The sequence below is a fragment of the Leguminivora glycinivorella genome, chromosome 19, assembly GCF_023078275.1.
Source record: "Leguminivora glycinivorella isolate SPB_JAAS2020 chromosome 19, LegGlyc_1.1, whole genome shotgun sequence".
Classification (NCBI taxonomy): domain Eukaryota; kingdom Metazoa; phylum Arthropoda; class Insecta; order Lepidoptera; family Tortricidae; genus Leguminivora; species Leguminivora glycinivorella.
In genome coordinates, this window is record NC_062989.1 from 8,160,321 (window position 1) to 8,181,458 (window position 21,138).

The window sequence follows — 21,138 nt, forward strand, 5'->3', positions numbered from 1 at the left end:
TCAAAACTTAATCAATCGGAATGAAATTTGAGAATCTGAATAACAATGAAATAATCTATGTCGGACCGTTTAGCTTTTTTGGTTAATTGTTACCAATCTTGAGTATCACACCTTTTTTTGCGCCACAATGAAAAAGGCCGTTTTTGGAAATTTTTGATTGACTCTAGAATCTTTAAAAAGCAGAATATCAAAAAAATCAAAACGGTCCGACACAGATAAAAATAATAAAAATCTGTGTTGAAAAAATCATTGCTCTATCTTCAAAAACCAGGGAGGAAATAGTCGAGAGCGTTTGTATGGAGAATTGAACCCTACCGTATCGTCTTAAGTAGAGATTTTCTTTTTTCCGTAGAAATTGATCATCCTTTATTTTAACCTGTCTCTGGCGCCAGTCCAATAATTAAATTCAATTGTATCGGTTACTTGCTAAGGTCGTTTATATCTGAATCGAATGTCACGCAATAATTGCACTATTATACTTCGTGTCATTTACTAAGACGCGTGCCTTCGGTCAGATGTAACAATTTTACCCGTCATCATGAATGGCACGGTGTATAAATGATTAATTGTCATGGAATTGATTACTGATAGCGGTTTCGTAACAGTTATTGTCACGGAGAGTGAGAAGGCAATAATAATACGTTATTTTTGAAGAATCGTAAATATTGGCTTATTTGGACGTTAAGTGCACAGGTTGGTTAGAAGGTAATGTCAAGGGAAAGCGTCATTTCAGTGACACACCTGTTGGTTCGAATATACGAATATAAGATCTATCACTACTATGTAAATATCGTAAATATTCGTAAGGTAATGTAACAGTCAGCTGTAGAGAAAATTAGGCCCCCCTGCATACAAAAGTGCCCATTCTCCTTTGTATACAAGGGGTTCTACTTTTCTCTGCAGCTGACTGTACCTGTCGGAAAATACAAATAAGTGTAGGAAGTATGAATAGACATAATCTTCTTGATAATAGGTAAGTACCTATATCTAGTAACTTAAACAGGTAGACAGGTACAATTTGTCGCGACAGCCGTACACTAACCTCTAAAAGTTTGGATTGTTCCTTCCGTATTAAGTAGGTATTGGGTTTAAATTATTTTGATTTATCAATTTATCAAATAAATACCAAACGGGTGACGGGTTAAGAATTTCACCACCCCCTTTCTTCCCGTGGGTGTCGGTCGTAGAAGTCGATTGTGGGATATGGGTTAAATTGTGGCGTAGGCGAGAGGCTGGCAACCTGTCACTGCAATGTCATAATTTGGATTTCTTTCAATCCCTTTTTGCCAAGTGGCACTGAATCTTAGTAGTTTATGTGTTCTGCCTACCCCTTTATGGGATACAGGCATGATTATATGTATGTATGTAAATACCAATTCGAAAGGTTATTTTCTATATTGTCAATACGTCTTCTTTAAATATTTCTAAATGCATCTCTCAAATCAAGATGGCTTCCCCAAAATGATGATGAAAGTGAATGAAAGCGATGCCTTCTTAACCAAATAACAATCACGGAATGATTCGCAACTTTAGACAACAGGCCCCGTAGCCGAATGGCATTTCTGCGAAGCGAAACGCCACCGAAACGCCGCAGAAATGTTGTCTGGCTCTGTCGCGCCAATACGCAAGAGCGATAGAGATAGATAGCTACGAAAGAGATATTATCGTGAGCGTTTCATGAGCGTTTGGTGCATTCGGCTACGCACACAGGGTACGTAGCAAAATGAACAAACGCTTATGATAATCGTTATCGTAAGCTAGCTATCTCTATCGGTTTTTCGTATTGGCGCGACAGGGCCAGACTGTTTCGATCGGCTTCTAGCGCCAACGATTTTCCATTTCGGCAGGGGCGGCTCACTCCGCGATTTTATCGCCGCGCTACAAGTACATGCCGGGGGCCGCGAGTTCGCGGCCCATTCAGCGGTGACGACCTTCACGCAGCGCAATAGAATTCATTGTCGGCTGCTCGCGTGCGGCCCTTGTTAATGTAGGTAAGAATTTAGAATGGCGGCATTTTGTGAACATCAAAGGAGTGAGCCTTCTGTACTTGTACTATTATATATTCTGTGATTTCGGCTAGGCCGGCTGAGTTTTGTCAGCTCAGAAACTTCGCATTTAAAACATGGCGTCACTCAGATAATTCCCAAGATTACCAAAACATTTTAACATGCACCTATTCAGTCATTAAGCAATAGCAATAAAGCGAGCCAGTTTAGCGTCTAATCGTGCTGGCGCGTAATTTCATTGTTCTGTGTGGTAACGGTGCTAACGGTCACTGTACCGTGCGTTACTTACGTGTCACTGATCATTAGAACAGTTTTACGGTGACACTTAGGGTCACGCGTTTTTACACCGTTGTGACGCTTTGTTTCATGGGGACTTCCGGTTCGAACGCCATCTTAGCGGTATCGGTATTCCCGATGAACTACAGTATGGGGTCCTTCAAAAAAGGAGTGTACAAGTTTCTATTAATGGGTCGGCAACGCGCGCGTGACACCCCTTGAGTTGCGGGCGTCCATAGGTTACGGTGACCGCTTTCCATCAGGCGGGCCGTATACCTGTTTGCCACCGACGTGGTATAAAAAAATCGTGTCGTGAATAATTTCTCCTTCTTTTGCTCATTAATGTTGTTTAAAGTGTAATATCGATAGCTTGTTATGCAGTAAACTAATGTTATAGTGAGAAGCTGATGAAGAATTAATCTCGAAACGCGTTTAGCCACTTTTTTGTCGTCAACGGCCGATAGTCCACGTGCCCTTATAAAATCTAGCTATCAATTTACAAGTGCCAACTACCGAACACTGTCGTACTTACCGTACCAAAATCAATAGCAATTTGCTTATATTACCTTGACACTGACAAAATAGTCCCACCAATGGACTGAGGCCATTTAATGTTAAAAAAAAAATCAATTTGTTTCATGGTTCTGTCAGTTCGTTAAGATATGGTCATTTGGAATTTGGAACCAATTAGCATCTCTGTCTTTACATTCCTGGGAGCTTCACTAAGATGACAATCATAGATCGACATAATTACATTCTATAAATATCTTTAGTAAATTCTAGCAGACAAGCATGGTCGCGTGATAGACGATATAATGTCAGGCCGCCTTTTTCGCCCTATTTGTAAGTGAGATGGCGCACCAATGCGATAAAGTTTATCGCAGGCCTAGCACCAATCGCCGCGAGATAGAAAGTCATTAATATAGACAAAGACGCTACTCGCGGCGAGTTGGGCGTTTAGTTGTCCAAGCGGACCCCAGGCTCCCATGAGCCGTGGCAAATGCCGGGATACCGCAAGTAGGATGACGATTGTAACTCAATACATTGATAAATGTGAAGGCTAAGAAATTCATATTTCTCGAGATTTAAAATATTGTTTTGTTTTGAAGTCCAAACACAAATAAATAACTTGTAGCCACAATTATTTCATCAAGTTTACATCAAGTCACGAACTTGCTCGACCGCATAGATATTATAAATATTTTATTCGATATTTCGAGTAAAGTATGTATTTAATAGCAAGGCCATGGTTCTCAGAGTGACCATACAATTCATACAAATCTTGAGACTGAGAACGGCAGACACTGTGGCCTCAATCTGGCTTTTATTTTGCTATGCGGCTTTGTGTTACATTGTAATTAAATTATACAGAGTGGGGCCTGTAACAAAGGCGAAGAATTGAACTCTAGGCTATTCTCCTTATACTGATCAACATTTGTTCGGTGACTTTTAAAAATAACTTGTATTTTGATTTTTATCACCATTGAAAGTTTTTTCTAAGAGGTAATGTATTGCGAATTCTGTTAAGTCTAAAGTGTGACAGACAACGTCAATGACAACAATAATGGCGTACATTGAAGCTAATATTTATTTTGTATGAAAAATTAAAAAATAAAGACTTCATAATTTTTAAAAGTCACTGAACAAATGTTGATCAGTATTAAGGAGAATAGCCTACAGTTCAATTCTTCGCCTTTGTTACAGGCCCCACTCTGTATTTGTAGTCTAATAAAGTGAGCCATATCTTTATTGTGCTAGTAAAGCCTGTGACTTTTTGTTAACAATGTTTAAAACTAGATACAGGGATTAAAATCGTAGACAATATTGCTCAAAAACTGTGTGTAATTTTAGATGCATGTGGGAATTGTGGGAAATTACGAATAATGGGATCGATTTTTGAATTTCGAACGCACGAATTCGCCGTGCGAAAGTCTGTGGAAAACGACGATTTTTGAAAAATGACGGCTCGTCATTTTTTAAAAGTAGTGGTAATGACCACTCGTTTTCGATTCTGTTAGTAGAATTTAAATCGATAGTAGTGGAGATATTATTGAACGAATTTCACGAAATCGAATAGCCGAGATGACATTGAAAACAGTCATATTTTTTTTATTACTATTATTTATCAAACTGAGTTAATGACCAATATTAAAGCAAAGGGGATCGAGTATTATAGAGAATGACTGTCAAAGTAAAATGTGTAATCACATGCATAGACTTCTCTCGACACAATTAAAACTTTTGAACCTCAGTTTTGACAATTTCATAACTTGATATGTTTAAAATGTCAAATATTAATATTAGCGCCATTAATAAAGTGTACATCTAGCTCATACCTTTTTCTTAAAGTTTTTTTCTTAGACTTTAGTCCTCTTTGATTAAAGTAGTCCTCTTACTTATTTATAATAGCAACGTAACGAAACTAAACACAAATTATTCATTCAAGCACCTAACTTACGTAATTTTAAATTATGAGGAATTCAGCTAAATAAATTTGTACTCTGGAACAAATGGATGGATGGATGTTTTCTATGTACTGTCAGCTGTAAAAGTGCATGGCGAATTTATCAATAAGAATTCATTCATAATTTCTATGCAGCTTGTATATATATATATATATCGTTGTTTGAGTACCTGCAACACAAGACACAAGCCTTCTTGAGCTTACCGTGGACCTCAGTCAATCTGTGTAAGGATTTCCTATAATATTTATTTATAAATACTGTGTTACTACATACCGATTACAACAAACTACCTTATTTTTTTAACAGTTCCTAAGCTCTAATGAAGAATAAAAAGATAAATTATTAGCACAAAAAATATTTCATAAACATTACAAAGTGCACTAGAATTCGTCGTGCAAAATTGATAATTGTCGCATTAATAAATGCCTGTCGATCGCAATGCGTAGCTCGAACGCACAAACCGCGAGGGTAATGAACAGTGACAAGTAGGGGAAACTAAGGAAATTTGTGACAGAAGACAGTGGAGATTTCTCGAAAACTATGGTTTTTAGAGTTGGCCTTCTTTTAGAGAGAGCTTTCTCAAAAACTGCCACATAATTAGCTGATAGTTTTCGGCCCAGTAGGGCAGTTATCTCGGTCGTAGGAGTTGTGAAACGGAGTGATGTTTTGGTGTTCGTAGTTTGTCCCAAAACTGCATGGTTTTAAAACATGTTGTTATAGCTTGGCAAAAAAGAGTGGAAATGGAACTGTTTTTTAGAAGCGTCAAAATATTTGCCACATGCAAAACGGTTTACATATTTAGACGGTGGCACCCCTATTATTTTGTACTTTTTTGCTAGGCTGTAAACTTCACACGAGAAATGTCAGCTAAAGTAACAACTGTGATAACTCTCCTCATGCTCCCCTGTGGCACGTCAGTGACCGGCGCCGGCGCACAGCTGTCAAATTGTTGTTGGAAAAGTTGACAGTCGGCATCCAGAATTGGATGACTGACATGGCTAAGTAGCCTTGTTAGTAATGACCCGGTCTACAAGCGATTATGTGAAGGCAAGACCTGTTTTCGAAAGTAAAAAAGTTCACCTAACGTTGAAATGGTACCTCTAAGGATTGGATCAGACTGTGTCCAATGTCTGAACATTGGACACAGTCTGATCCAAACCTTTTTTGTAATTTGTAATAGTACGTTCTATTACCAAAGCATTTTCATTCTCTTATTAAGGTTTGCACATCAAAGAATATTTTAATTTTGGATAGAAAATCATATACATATACCTACTTAATCATTAATAACCCTTCTTTTGTGTAGCTGCCAGTTGGTTGAAAAGCTCATCGTTATTAGACACGGAAGGAAACAAACTGATAAATATTATCATTTTCTTTGCTACTTTATTTGTGTGTATGATTTACTATATGGCAATATCACTATGATTATTTACCGCTAGTATTTACGCGTGTGTACGTAACGGGAGCCAGCAGTCATAGTGCAAATCCAGTGGCATGCATAATTATCGAAGGTTGTACCGTGTTACGTAACCGTTACCGTAACGGCAATGCCAACGTAACGGGTCCGTTACCCGGGTTTTTCTGTCACCGCATTCGTGCTCTGTTTCGTCTTGGGTGCGCAGGCGCAGTTTTGGAGAGATTCTGATTGAATTCAAAACAGAATTAAAGTTATTTAACCTAAAGATATTTAGCCTAAATATTTCTGAAACGACTACAGTTATTTTTCAATAAATATTAAATTTAGTAAGTGCCTACTACAAAATATTGTACCTACTAAGTAGTTTCAGGGTAGAAGACCTGCATATATGCAATATGTAAAATGTTATAAACTTTGAAATCGCCGCAAACTGGTACTAATCACGTCGGCAACGCAATGATTGCCTGCAACCATAAACGGCATTTTTCTTCAGTTAATTAATATGACTTAGGAAGTCTTTCAAACGTAAAAAAACCTAGTATTGTACTAGGAACGAACTCAAGGAATTACCATGACACATGACACTGGAAGTAGATCAGCCGGCCTAGCCAAGGTGACAATCGTTGACGCTGCGTGACGATCGAAAGGAAACGCAACGAGTACGTAGCCAAATACAGATGCAGTGCGAAAAGGTCTGCCTTCGTATGTTTACAGAAACGTACGAACGTGTCCAATTGTCCATGCTATTTCAGTCAGTGTCAGTACAAAACGTACTGACTGTGCCTGAACTAGCATGACAAATACGAACGTTTCCGGAAAAATACGAAGGAAAACCTTTCAAACTACATCTGTACACGCTTACGATAATATCGTTATCGTAGCTATCTCAACTCAATCGCTCTTGATTCCGTATTGATGCGACAGAGACAGACTGCGAGCAGCGTTTGGATCGGCGTTTAGCGACATCGTCAATGATTATCATTTCGGGTAAGCCGGCAGAAGAGCATTAAATTTCTTTTTTTTTGCCAATAAAAATTTTTGATTGTTTTAGAGAATTTTAGGTCAATTGTAAGTACTCAAAATCACGAGTACTTTCAATCTCACTGGGAGACAAAAAGTGTCCCAGAATTTCCATACATTTTTGTTACTTTCCTCTTTTGTTACCCCATACAACATGTACGGAAAATGGTAACAAAATAAGAAAAAATCGTATGGGACAATTTTTTTAACTACTAGGATTGAAAAAGCTAGTAATTCTGAGTAGAAATAGCATATATTTTTTTTAATATCAGACTTCATAAAAGTGGCAAAAAAAAAAGAAATGCTCAGAAAAGCTTACGAAGCGTAAGCAATTGTGACGTTGGCTAAGCACCCAGGGCACAGAATTAGCATAATTTCCAATAGTCAGAAGAAACAGCCTTCCGTCCGCATTCTGGTATAATGTGAACCGTTCATAGCAATAAAGCATTGTGCCACGCCTTTTCTGTGTTAGTAAGAGTGAGACACGAATGTGCATATAATTTAGACACAAATACCTGTTCTAGATAGTATATTTAGGTACGGTATTTCGACGCAGTTGCGTGCATCATGATCACGGGGAAACTGAAGACGGCGGGTGGATGTCAAAAAGGTAATCACGGTTTATATCCCGGTCAATATCGACGACCAGTCTGGCCTAGCGTGTAGTGACCCTGCCTGCTAAGCCGCGGTCCCGGGTTCGAATCCCGGTAAGGGCATTTATTTGTGTGATGAGGGACAGATATTTGTTCCTGAGTCATGGATGTTTTCTATGTATATAAGTATGTATTTATCTATATACGCAGTAATACAAGGAACAGTTGTATGATTTTTATTTTACACTACTAGTTTTACATCAAGTGTTGTGTATGATTTGAGGTAGAAAATAATAATCTTTAAATAAGACGACCATGTGACTAGTATTTAACCTCCGACGCAAAAACGACTTGGTGCTATAGGTTTGAAGTGTCTGTCTGTGTCTGTATGAGTGTGTGTCTATCTGTGGCATCGTAGCTCCTGAACGGAGGAACCAATTTAGATTTTGTGTTTTTTTTAAAGCTGAATTAGTCGGGGTCGGGAGTGTTCTTAGCCATGTTTCATGAAAATCGGTTCACTATGTCGGTTTTTTTTTCATTTAATTTAAAATTATTAAATTAATAATTTAAAATTGGTGGTGTGGTTAGGTTGTTGGTAAGTAAAGCACCTTTTCCTTTACCTTAGGTTTTCATCTTTCATTAATATAAGTACCGTGTCATTAGAGTAGTTTAGTTGTTAGATAGTTATTTTCTAAATACTTCAAATGTCAACATTTATTACTCGTGAAAGTAGTAAAAGCACTTTTGTCTGGCATTGGAAATGGCAATTATTTTATTTCATAATTAAATACTTTTTAAAACTACACATTTACATGTAGAAAGCATTACACATATCTGACATTACATATTTGAGTAAAATAAAACATTTTTGCTCAAAAATGTTGGTGCACTTTTGGTCATTATTATATTTAAAATTAAATATGAAGTATATTCTACAAATAAAAAAATTACAAGTACAAAATAAACAAGAAAAGTAAAAAATAACACACGATTAGCTAATGCAATTGCCAATTGACAATCATAACAAATATACGTTGAAACGCATCTTATGAAAGACATTACAAATTCAAATCAAGCATCAAGAGTAATTATGGAAACTGCCGATCAAATTATAATTTACAATGACAGTAATGACCAAGAAAATTAGTCGATGCAACGATAAGAAGAATGTAGTGAAAAAGTCGGCGGAAAACTGATTTGCTTGCATTCGTTCCAAAACACGCATAGCTGACGTAAAGGAGAAGACCGCCGGATTAAATTTAATATATAAGTATGTAGAAGTGGAACTGCCACCTAATACTCCTAATATAGCCACCAAGTGGATGCCGCCAAATAAGCAGGGATGTGGCAGGTTGGCAGGCCTATGCAAAGATGGAGGGATGACTGGGATGAGTTAGACACATCGCACCGCTCGCCATTGACAGGGCCTCATCCACGCAACCTGGTCGCGCACCGTGCGGCTTCAGAGGAATTTCCTCCCGCTAACGCTCCGGCTGCGGAATGATCTCCCTGCCGAGGCATTCCCGATGAACTATGGGGTTCTTCAAATAAAGAGTGTACAAGTTTCTAATGGGTCGGCAACGCGCATGTGACACCCCTTAAGTTGCAGGCGTCCATAGGTTACGGTGTCCGCTTTCCATCAGGCGGGCCGTATACCTGTTTTCCACCGACGAGATATTACAAAAAAAATTGTCGGCCTACTAGCTACAAGTCAATCGGGGGCAGAATGCCGGTATAACGGAAGGAATTGAATTTATGATGAATATGTCTCATCTCAATTCAATCGATCATTATTCACCTTTGACATTTTATTCACAATAAAAATGCATAATGTCCATTACAAACACATCTGTAAAAGTGAATCTTCAACCATGTAAAGTATAGATAAATCTACACACTTTTTTACCCGTTCTTCAAACGAAAGTCGGAAACGAGCGGAACGCGTAATTACCTTCATATCATGGATGCGAACGTACATACATCGATTCATCGATTATTATGTTTTTATCGAGTTCGATGCAAATTCCTTTTACGAATACCAAAGAAAATCGAGTTATAGAGGATTATTCTCATAATAAAATGTCTAGGCTATCTCTTGACACGGGATTAAAATATTTAAACCTCAGTTTTAACAATTCGACCCGGATCTTTTACCTGATATATATTAAAAATTTCAAATGTTAACATTGGCTCCATCTAAACGGGCATATTATTTCCTGATGTTTCCGAATGAACGAATGGTACGAATGATTGAATGAAAATAAATTTGCATTAGTCTGACAGATTAATAAAAAAAACCAATGAAATTGTGGCTTTTGACAGTTACGACTGTATATATCGATACATGTCACTCACACAATAAAAGATTTATTCATTTCAATCGTGCTAGCTTTCGTGAATTAACCAGTAGGTACAGTCAACCAATTGGAACCCTGGGCCACTGTAGAACTATATCATAGTGACGTTATAAATCAGATTGTAAGAAATCTCTTAATGCTTGTCATTTTGACATGGCTGTAGAGTGGCCTAGGGTTCCAATTGGTTAACAGTACGTTTCTTTCTTAAACTTTATTTGTCTTATACGGCCAACTGTCTTTGCTACTACGGATATTAAAGCTTGATTTTCCTCGGTGAAATGAGTTACTTTTTTCACAAAATTTGCATTCTGCGATGCTAATTCAGTAAGACGTAAGTTATGTACCGAATATGATTCACTTTCGATTCATTTGCCTATTAAATACTGAAAGGATGTAAATCAGTTAATTACTGGTAATCATTTGTTTTCATAAATTAGTGTGACTCATTAAAAATAAGTAGTCATTAAAAAATGCGAAGCGCTGGTAGCCTAGCGGTAAGTGCGTGCGACTTTCGTTCCGGAGGTCGCGGGTTCGAACCCCGGCTCGCACCAATGAGTTTTTCGGAACTTTATGTGCGAAATGTCATTTGATATTTGTCAGTCGCTTTTCGGTTAAGGAAAACATCGCGAGGAAACCGGACTAATTCCAATAAGGTCTAGTTACCCTTCGGGTTGGAAGGTCAGATGGCAGTCACTTTCGTAAAACTAGTTCCTACGCCAAATCTTGGGATTAGTTGTCAAAGCGGACCCCAGGCTCCCATGAGCCGTGGAAAATGCCGGGATAACGCAAGGAGGATGATGAGTCATTAAAAATGCATAAATTGCATCCTTCATGCTTTGCTTTTTAATCGACTTAAAATACGTATGTATGTAATAAATTTTTAATGTTTGTTACCTCGGAAGCTTGGAACTATTCACGTATCAAATGACTTAGGTATGACTATAACTGTTTAGAATAAGAACACCGCTACGCTGTAATAGTTATTTGTTATACAAGGGGGCAAAGTTGTATTTTAACTCCGAGTGTGGAATTGAAAAACGAGCAAGTGAAAGGATTCTATAGTTGAACCACGAGCGAAGCGACTGGTTTGAGAATAGAATCCTGAACTTGGCGAGTTTTTCAACATACGAGAAGTAAAATACATTTGCACCCGTGTGTAACACAAAACTTTTCCCCTCACTTTAGCGAGGAAATTACAACGCAAGAAAACGCGTTTATCACTGCTTCCAGTAATTCCACAGGTGGTGATACATTTATATAATAAACGTTATAAGTTATAAATTACACTGTATTACGGCCAGTCATCGTTATCGTATCGCATCGTATAATTCAGTGTCCAGGCTATAACGTGATATAACTTCCGATGGATGTGACGTCACTTCCTCCTGAGCTTTCGAAGTTTCGCGACGGACTGACTATACAAAAAGGTTTCATATTCGCATGTATGTAATTATGTTTTTATGACTGCATTCTGAGCGTTAATTCTAAGGTCTAATCTCAAAAGTTGTCTCACAAGTACTTATTACTACACTGAGAGAAATTTGCATTGTGAATTTAACAAGTTCGACTTGTTGCGGTTTATCCGTTTGAATCAGCCAAACGTATGTTTAAAACAATATATGTGTCAGGTTGTTTTTATAAAATCGACTTGTTGATTCAAATATATTGCCGATTCAAATGACAAGTAGCTTGTTGTTTGAACCAAAGAGCATGTAGGTGCTATTTTAATAACCAAAAAACTTGTTGAACGAACATGAAAACTGGTTGTATTTTCTCTCAGTGTACTACTCTTTTTTCTTTTCTTTATTTAATGACAAAAGTTACACTATAAATTTGCTACATGTCAAAATGCAAAATTGTGTGTTGTGCGTGTCAAAATTGTTTTTTATTTGCGCTATACAAAGGTTGTCTGGTAGTCGCTCTTTAGCGATGAGACCGCCTGAAGTCTGCCTCTATTTATAACCATTTGTTTTGTCTCCACTGTATCCTTTTTCTGTACCTATCTTTTGCTGAGGTGTTCCAATAAAGAGTATTTTATCCATCTACTACACTCGTATTGATAAATTCTAAAGTAAGTAATAGTTTTTAATGCAACAGGCGTTTAAAGGAGGTCAAAAAAGACAAGTAGCGTGGGTAACAATTTGAGGTGAAGCCGAAATAGTACATTACGATACAAGTGCGTAAAAAAGGAAGTTCGAAACGAGTGGCGATAAATTAAAACACGACCGAAGGGAGTGTTTTAAATCGACACGAGTTACGAATTTCCTTTTCGCACGTGTATCGTACGACGTTTTTCAGTACAGATGAGCCTCCGAAGTTGCGACCTGGCATATAATGAACAACTTCTCGAACTAGTGCGTAAAAAAACGACCATCTGTACTGAAAATTGTTATTAAGACGCCACTAGTATTTTTTCACTCCGTTAAACACCGTTGCATACAATACTTTTTTTACGACCATGCACTTTTAGTATTTAATAGTTTTCTTAAATAACTTTCGTGAAATTTACACTATTTCCTGAATTTTGACGCAAAGGTTTGCACTGTCAGCTCAGCTGCCCAAAGCCTTCCCGCGCACGCGCGCAGTTTCGTTATAACAATGCGTTTTCAGTTTTTTCGATACTGCGCGCATGCGCGGAAAGCCGGCGGACGCTGGCTTTGGGGAATAGACTTTTATGTAGGGTTTTAAAGATCTATGCACGACCCTGTAATGACGAATAACACTTCGGGTTAGAAAAAACTTTTTCAGTACAGATGGTGTTTTTTTACGCACTAGTGCGAGAAGTGGTTCATTATATGCTAATAGGTCGAAACTTTGGAGGCTCATCTGTACTGAAAAACGTCGTACGATACACGTGCGAAAAGGAAATTCGACACTCGTGTCGATTTAAAACACTCCCTACGGTCGTGTTTTAATTTATCGCCACTCGTTTCGAACTTCCTTTTTTACGCACTTGTATCGTAATGTACTATTAAAATGCGGTTGAACATTGCTTTAAATTTCTATAGTTATAACAAAGTTATAATATCAATATCAAAACCGGTAACATAATTATAAGTATTACAAATTCACGTGCTTACTTTCAAGTTTTCTTCGAAAAGTGCTCTCCCATAAAAAACTGTTTTCTTGCACTTAAAGTTTCTTTTCTCTAACACAAGCACAGTTCATCGCCATATGTCACACGATATATCATTCCCAAGTGCACTCACGGTAATGAGATAAGTAGGTAGATAAAGTGTTGAATGAAGACACGAACTAGTTTTTTCATTCATTCATTTCATTCAATCACTACATCACCTAGCTGAAGAAGACAATCGGTGACGCTACGTTGTGATCGAAACGCAGTCTGTCTCTGTCGCGCAGCGCACTACAGGTTCCGTAGCCGAATGGCATTTCTGCGACGCGAAATGAAAACGAAACGCCGCGAAAGGTATTCTAGCTCTGTCGCGCCAATACGCAAGAGGGATAGAGATAGATATCTGAGCATTTCTTATTTTTTTGCCATTTTTTTTTATTTTTTTAGGGAATTTTAGGTCAATTTTACTAAGAATCACGAGTACTTTCAATCTCACTGGGAGACAAAAAGTGTCCCAGAATTTCCATACTATTTGTTACTTTCCTCTTTTGTTACCCTACACAACACTGTACGGAAAATGGTAACAAAATAAGAAAAAATCGTATGGGACAATTTTTTTAACTACTAGGATTGAAAAAGCTAGTGATTCTGAGTAGAAACACCATAATTTTTTAAAAAAAATATCACATTGCATAAAAGTGGCGAAAAAAAAAATTGCTCATCTATGAGCGTTTCGTTTCATGAGCGTTTGTGCCATTCGGCTACGTACCAAGAGCGATATAGAGAAAATACAACCAGTTTTCATGTTAGTTCAACAAGTTTTTTGGTTAAAATAGCGCCTACGTGCTCTTTGGTTCAAACAACAAGCTACTTGTCTTTTGAATCGGCAATATATTTGAATCAACAAGTCGATTTTATAAAAACAACCTGACACATATTGTTTTAAACATACGTTTGGCTGATTCAAACGGATAAACCGCAACAAGTCGAACTTGTTAAATTCACAATGCAAATTTCTCTCAGAGGGAGAACTAGCTACATACGCTTACGCAGCGTAAGCATTGTGGCTAAGGTAACTTATTATGAAAGTATTGTTTCTATTTAATGTTTGTTTTCATAATATCTCCTTGTTTATAATTCAGTTTAAAAAGAACAATGAAGATGTAAATTTCATTTACGTCAGGATGAGTTGCTATGTTTTTAGAAGTGTAGGTAAATTTTACGTCATTTTTGTTGCTAGTTTGTAAAAGTTTGATAAGGTTTGTTAAAATATGATTGATATTTACCAGAATTGTGTTTTTCGTCTCTCCTGTCGACTGTTAAAAAGACCTGTAACAAAAATGACACATATAATTAGTATCGTAAACAATTTCAATTTTTAGGCAGCTAGTGAACATGGGAAAGTGTGTGTCTGTTTGTTGACCGAATTTCACGGCAAAAGGGGGCGACGAATTGACGTGATTTTTTTAGTGGAGATAGTTGAAAGGATGGAGAGTGACATAGGCTACTTTTTGTCTCTTTCTAACCCCCACTTCCCTAAAATGGGGAGTGGAAGTTTGTATGGAGCATTCCGCAATTTTCGAATTTTGCGTGAGCGAAGCCGCGGGCAAAAGCTAGTTAGTGATAAATTGACCAACTTTTTAGTTTGTTGTCATGGCTCCAACACACGGCCACCAGTTTAGAAAGCTTGACTATAAATACTGCCATGTAATAAAAATGTTTTGAAATAAGATAAAATAAAACAGGTCCTTTCTCCTAAACCATCTCTACGATGAAAATTTAAACAACAATGCACCTTTCTCCATCGTAATAAGGTCAAACCACACTTTATAGATTCAATGGCTGAACAGGTATCGTTATCGCGGTTCAATGACCGCGATAAGGGCATTAGCATACAAACTCTTCCTGGAACATTCCCGTGTTATGCGAGCGCAGCGAGTAGATTATACCAGTGTAACGTGACCTTTATGATATAATTCTAATTCTGACTCAAATGGAAATACTGGAAATAGCACCTTTCAGTACGTTTAAAACTTGTATACTTTTTGACGTCAAGGTTTGGACCACCAGATACAGGGTGACCCATAAAGGACACGTCAATTAAAACTGGAGGTAGAGTACCCAGGAACTAAACTAGCCTAACATGGCCCTTAAAAGTTGCACCATTTTCAATTTATTGCCAAAATTAAAGTTCTAAATTTTTAATTTTGTCTTAAAAAATTGAGTCACGGTTCTAATACTGTTCTAGAACACCTACGATGTTTGCAAACAGTATATACAAAATGACTATTTATTTTGAACTATCAATTGATTAGGTTGAGTTTGCAGCAATAAGTATAATGTATAAGGTACAAGGCTAGATGCCGTGCAATTAAATTAAATTTTCATTGCGTTTTCATTTGCCATAAACCTATGTTTATGTTGTTGTATGTTATTGCTTGTTGTTAAGCTGAAGAGAGATTGTAGAAGTAGAATTGAATTGAAATTGGAAAACTATAAATAATAACATTTTCTGAATAAAAATATAGCAGGTTTACTATTATATTAATAGATTGTACGGCCAGACACTAGGATTGGGACGAATAGAAAATTTGAGGAGATTTTATCGAAAACTCTACTTCGATTTAACACAATTCTCTTTTGCTGTGGACAAGGTGTATTTCTTTTGGAGTATGTGTTGCATTTGGTGAATTCATTAATTAAAAGAAACATTGTAGGTATTTCCGAAATATATTTTTCTATAAATTCTTTGTTACTTGTTATTTATCAATATTTATTATTATATTAAACTGAGGAGATCTGATAGAGAAAGAGATGCAAACGCGATTATCCTCCACATTCGTAAGCATATATACTACGTATCAGCTATAAAGTGCATGGCGAATTTATCAATGAATTCATTCATAATTTCTCCATGTACTTTTGCTGCTGATAGTACCTATGCCCGTACCTTACCTTAAATTTATTATGCCCTATGCTTTATGCCAAATCATAGGTTAATTAAGTTTAACGGTATTTTATTCACCTGAGAGTAAATCATTAATCACAAATTGCATATTTTCTACCATGACCAGTGTAATTGACCTCGATTGGGCCTAAGTAGTTTAATAAACTACTATTACGCCTCAACGACTACAAAGTTTATGGTTAATTTGAGTTTTATACGCGTCTAATTTCTACAATTAATCTGGTATCATCACTATATAAATGCAGTTATGCTAGGATTATTGCTGAAAGCTACATTTAAAGTTGCAACATTCTTATAAAGATATGCAAAACACGCAAAAATGCTCGTTCGAAAAACTTAAGAATATAATGGACCCTACTTTCAATCGACCTTCATTGGTGATTTTGGCATTTAGTGGGTGCGAAACTAGGCATTTATTAAAGGCAGTAATTTTCGGTAACAAAACAAAATAGACTGAAGACTAAATCAAATCATTTTTTTACAGCGGAACGGCAAAAGAGAGCCCAACCTTGCCAAAAGTATTTCCAAAGTATGACAATGACATCAATACTGTCACAGTCCTATTCAATTCGTTGCAAAGTTACCTTAGCCACACTCTAAGCACCTGTACTTATATTCGCCCATTTTTATTATCACTATCACCAGTATCACCACCCACGCCTATCGAATGTTGTGAAATTCTCACAAAACTGATCGCGTGTGTACGGACAGCACGACAAGTTTTCTAACTCGTAAAAAAAGTACAAGACGCAACACCATTCTAGCTTCTCTAGATAATTGACCTGATTACTCGTATATTGATTACATGAGTTATTATGGTATTGTTTATTTTGGGATACCCCCATTTGCCAGAATTTCATTTGCCATAATTTTATTTGCCATCCTATTCAACAATCATAATATTGTTTCTCATAACAACTTATGCCATAATCATTGTTTACTATATTAATCTAGTGCCAGAAACTTTGTTTCCCATAAAGTCAGTTTCCATAATGTCATTTGTCAGAATCATCGAAATCCGTAATTACCACATTCCATACCATCATTTGTCATACAAATTAGCGTCCAGAAAAGTCAATTTCCATAATGTGCTTTGGCAGAATCGAAAACTACTATAATAGGTACTAGAAGGACTAGAGAATGAAACTGCTATCAGAAAGTAGGTTAGGTTAGGTTAGAACTGTGACCCCCTGGAAAATGAAACTGCTATCAGAAAGTAGGTTAGGTTAGGTTAGAACTGTGAACCTCTGGAAAAGGAAACTGCTTGAAAAGTAGGTTAGGTTAGGTTAGAACTGTGACCCCCCGGAAAATGAAAATACTATCAGACAGTAGGTTAGGTTAGGTTAGAACTGCGACCCCCTGGAAAATGAAACTGCTATCAGAAAGTAGGTTAGGTTAGGTTAGAACTGTGACCCCCTGGAGAATGAAACTGCTGGAAAAGTAGGTTAGGTTAGGTTAGAACTATGACCCCTGGAAAATGAAACTGCTATCAGAAAGTAGGTTAGGTTAGGTAATAATATGGGCAACAATTAATATGGCAATAATTGCTTATGGCGTTTGAATATTCTGTGAAACCATATTATTGCACTTAATAATATGGCTAACAAATAGTATGGCATTGTATGATTATGGAAGGTAATATTCGGATAAACAACGAGTATGTCATATGATTTTTATGGTAAACAAATCATTCGGGCAAATGAAATTCAGGCAAGTTAGATTCGGGCAAATGAATATTATGTTAAATGACTGTCGGGCAAACAATAGACAACCGTTTATTTTTCTAGTGTTTACGAAGAAAAGATATCACGCCTCACTCTGGCGTGCTAAAGATTCATGCCATATGTAATAATTATTGACCCAACTATTTCTGTATTCTTCAAGGCTCTTTGTAGACAATATTGGGTTTTCTTTTTTGGAAGATGTCAACATGACGCCGCACTACATTTGGTACTTTTCTTGACGAATAAACTGTTCAACCGTTCAGCCGCCCCCGACCAAATTAACTCTAAACCAAATTGATTTTAAGAATGTAAAATAAAAACATACATTTGATTTGACAGTATTGCCATGTGACAGCCGACATTATTAGCAACAACTTTATAAAAATATAAAACATATTTAAAACATCGAGTCATAGATATTATTGTCCAGGCAATATTAATAATATATCGTATCGTTTTTAGGGTTCCGTAGTCAACTAGGAACCCTTATAGTTTCGCCATGTCTGTCTGTCCGTCCGTCCGTCCGTCCGTCCGTCCGTCCGTCCGTCCGTCCGTCCGTCCGTCCGTCCGTCCGTCCGCGGATAATCTCAGTAACCGTTAGCACTAGAAAGCTGAAATTTGGTACCAATATGTATATAAATCACGCCGACAAAGTGCAAAAATAAAAAATGGAACAAAATGTTTTATTAGGGTACCCCCCCTACATGTAAAGTGGGGGCTGATATTTTTTTTCATTCCAACCCTAACGTGTGATATATTGTTGAATAGGTATTTAAAAATGAATAAGGGTTTACTAACATCGTTTTTTGATAATATTAATATTTTCGGAAATAATCGCTCCTAAAGTAAAAAAAAGTGCGTCCCCCCCCCTCTAACTTTTGAACCATATGTTTAAAAAATGTGAAAAAAATCACAAAAGTAGAACTTTATAAAGACTTTCTAGGAAAATTGTTTTGAACTTGATAGGTTCAGTAGTTTTTGAGAAAAATACGGAAAACTACGGAACCCTACACTGAGCGTGGCCCGACACGCTCTTGGCCGGTTTTTTAACTCCTGACCCAATAACAACAGGGTGGTATACTCGTAAGTATGACGTGTCTGTCTGTCTGTCTCCGTGTGTGTCTGTCTGTGGCATCGTAGCTCCCGAACGGATGAACCAATTTAGATTTAGATTTCTTGTTTGATGGAAACCGGCCAGGGTTTATTCAAAATTTAAATTTTGTGGTTAGGAGATGACTGTCTTACCGATTCTCTCACATGAAATATTACACAATATATTTTTGCAGACCCTTGCTGACCGTACTTAAAATAGTTACAATTTGTGCACAAGCACGCAAGAGCGTAGGCATGTCATGCTCGCAACTGGTCCAAGGTTCGACGCCCGAGAACGTGATATCGAATAGGTAGTTAATTGCCTTAATTTGAGCGTGAACAACTTTAATGATAACGATAGATATGTTCCTACAAGTTTTTAATGGGAGGACAAACAGATTTTGATTAATTGAGTTTTTTATGGCGTTTAATTGACTTGTGCTTTGATTTGTCGATTACGAAATAAATGTTTGGCGTAAATAGAATAAATTGTATATAATGGTCATGAATGTGTGAATATGAGTCACCCTGTATATATTTTTTTTTCGTAAAAATATAGGTCATACATTGTATACCTAAATGATAGTTATGCTAGCTAAAACTTACGTTCACAAGCGTAGAACACCTATCATCAACACACTTCGCGTCTCAGTTAAAATATTAAAATAAATGGTATGCGAAATGACTCTTAATAAAACGTGAAAGGCGACGTCAGTGTCATGCGTATTATAATCATAGCGATGATCCGATGATTCTACACTATTGTCAATCCAATGCGCGCTGGTCATCGCGCATCTGAAGAAGATCTTAGGATACTACGCAATAGGATGCGTACATTTTGATAAACAGTGATGATATCGGTTCGTTGTATGTGTGGCGAAAGTAATTCCGGCTCGGTGTTATTTTCGCGAATCATCCGGTTATAAATATTTCTATTAATAAACTTAATAGGTAAAAGAGTTAATGCTACTTTGTTTCAAGTTTTTGGCTGTTCCATAGAAATGAGCGGCATCATGACAGTAGAAATGTATGAAACAGCAAATATTCTGTTGCATTAGTCCCATAATTAAAGTTGTTTATTGACCTCAAAAGTCACTGCAAAGTTTTAACGGTCCTTTTTAATGCTCCGTGCATAAAAGGTTTTTAGGTGCCTATTGTTTTTTATTTATAAATATTTAAATTTCACTCTTTATAAAAAGTGTCATTAATATTAAATGGAATGGTCACATTGTGGCAAAAGTATATAATAAACAACTCTTGTGTAAATAGTATTATTACATGTGCAGCAAAAACACTTTTCCCTTCCTCATTACATCATTGTGTGATAATTGTGTCTAATAACACACACCACCTAATATTCAAGTAAACGTTCCCAAGAAAATAGAAATTAAATTACAGACCACGCCTTTTGTTAGTTGAAGAAAACAAATTATACATCACGAAGTATTTAATAGAGGTGCACAAACAAAGGAATTAAATACAGTATTTTATCTCAATTGTCATTCATACATGGTCATCGACCAAACTTTCATCGGCTATTGAAGGTAAAAGTACTAATACTCGACAATGTCCCAGCAGATGCCACTTTCAAATTTTTTTTAAATTATAAACTGGCCAGTGATTGACCTTAGTCAATTTTTAAGTCATTGTCAATTGGAAGGATGTCATTTATTGGGTATTAGAGTGTCGAGGACTGGTACTTTTACCATATCGATTATTTGAAACTTTTTGTTGACATTCTCACGCTAATGAATGACCACGCGCAGGTCTGTAACAAACATTTAACAGAACCACTTTATTAATTTCCTTAACTGTAATTTGTGTTTGACAAAATGTCTCCTTTACGTCATGGACCATGATGGCCCAATTAAAGTGGACGATGATCCTGTTCGTGGAGAGTTTAATGGTCTACAGGTGGCCCATGATCGGCGTTGAAGGGGGCAGTCACCATTCTATCGATTTTCAAGCAAACACTTAGGAAGTGGCATCCATGAATAAACACGTGTTAAACCTGTGCAGTCGTTTATTACATTACTAGCGACCCGCCCCGGCTTCGCACGGGTACTATACCTACATGTAAACCTTCCTCTACAATCACTCTATCTATTAAAAAAAACCGCATCAAAATCCGTTGCGTAGTT

At 36.9% G+C, this 21,138-nt stretch overlaps 1 protein-coding gene across 4 annotated transcripts in view; it reads right to left on the reverse strand.

Annotated features, from left to right (window-relative positions):
• Positions 1-21,138, reverse strand: part of LOC125236438 — a 141,176-nt gene that overhangs the window by 56,391 nt on the left and 63,647 nt on the right. For all 4 annotated transcript variants that reach the window (XM_048143245.1, XM_048143244.1, XM_048143243.1 and 1 more), the window contains exon 3: positions 14,500-14,542. The gene's annotated coding sequence lies outside the window, so the exon portion shown is untranslated. The remainder of the gene's footprint in view (positions 1-14,499; positions 14,543-21,138) is intronic.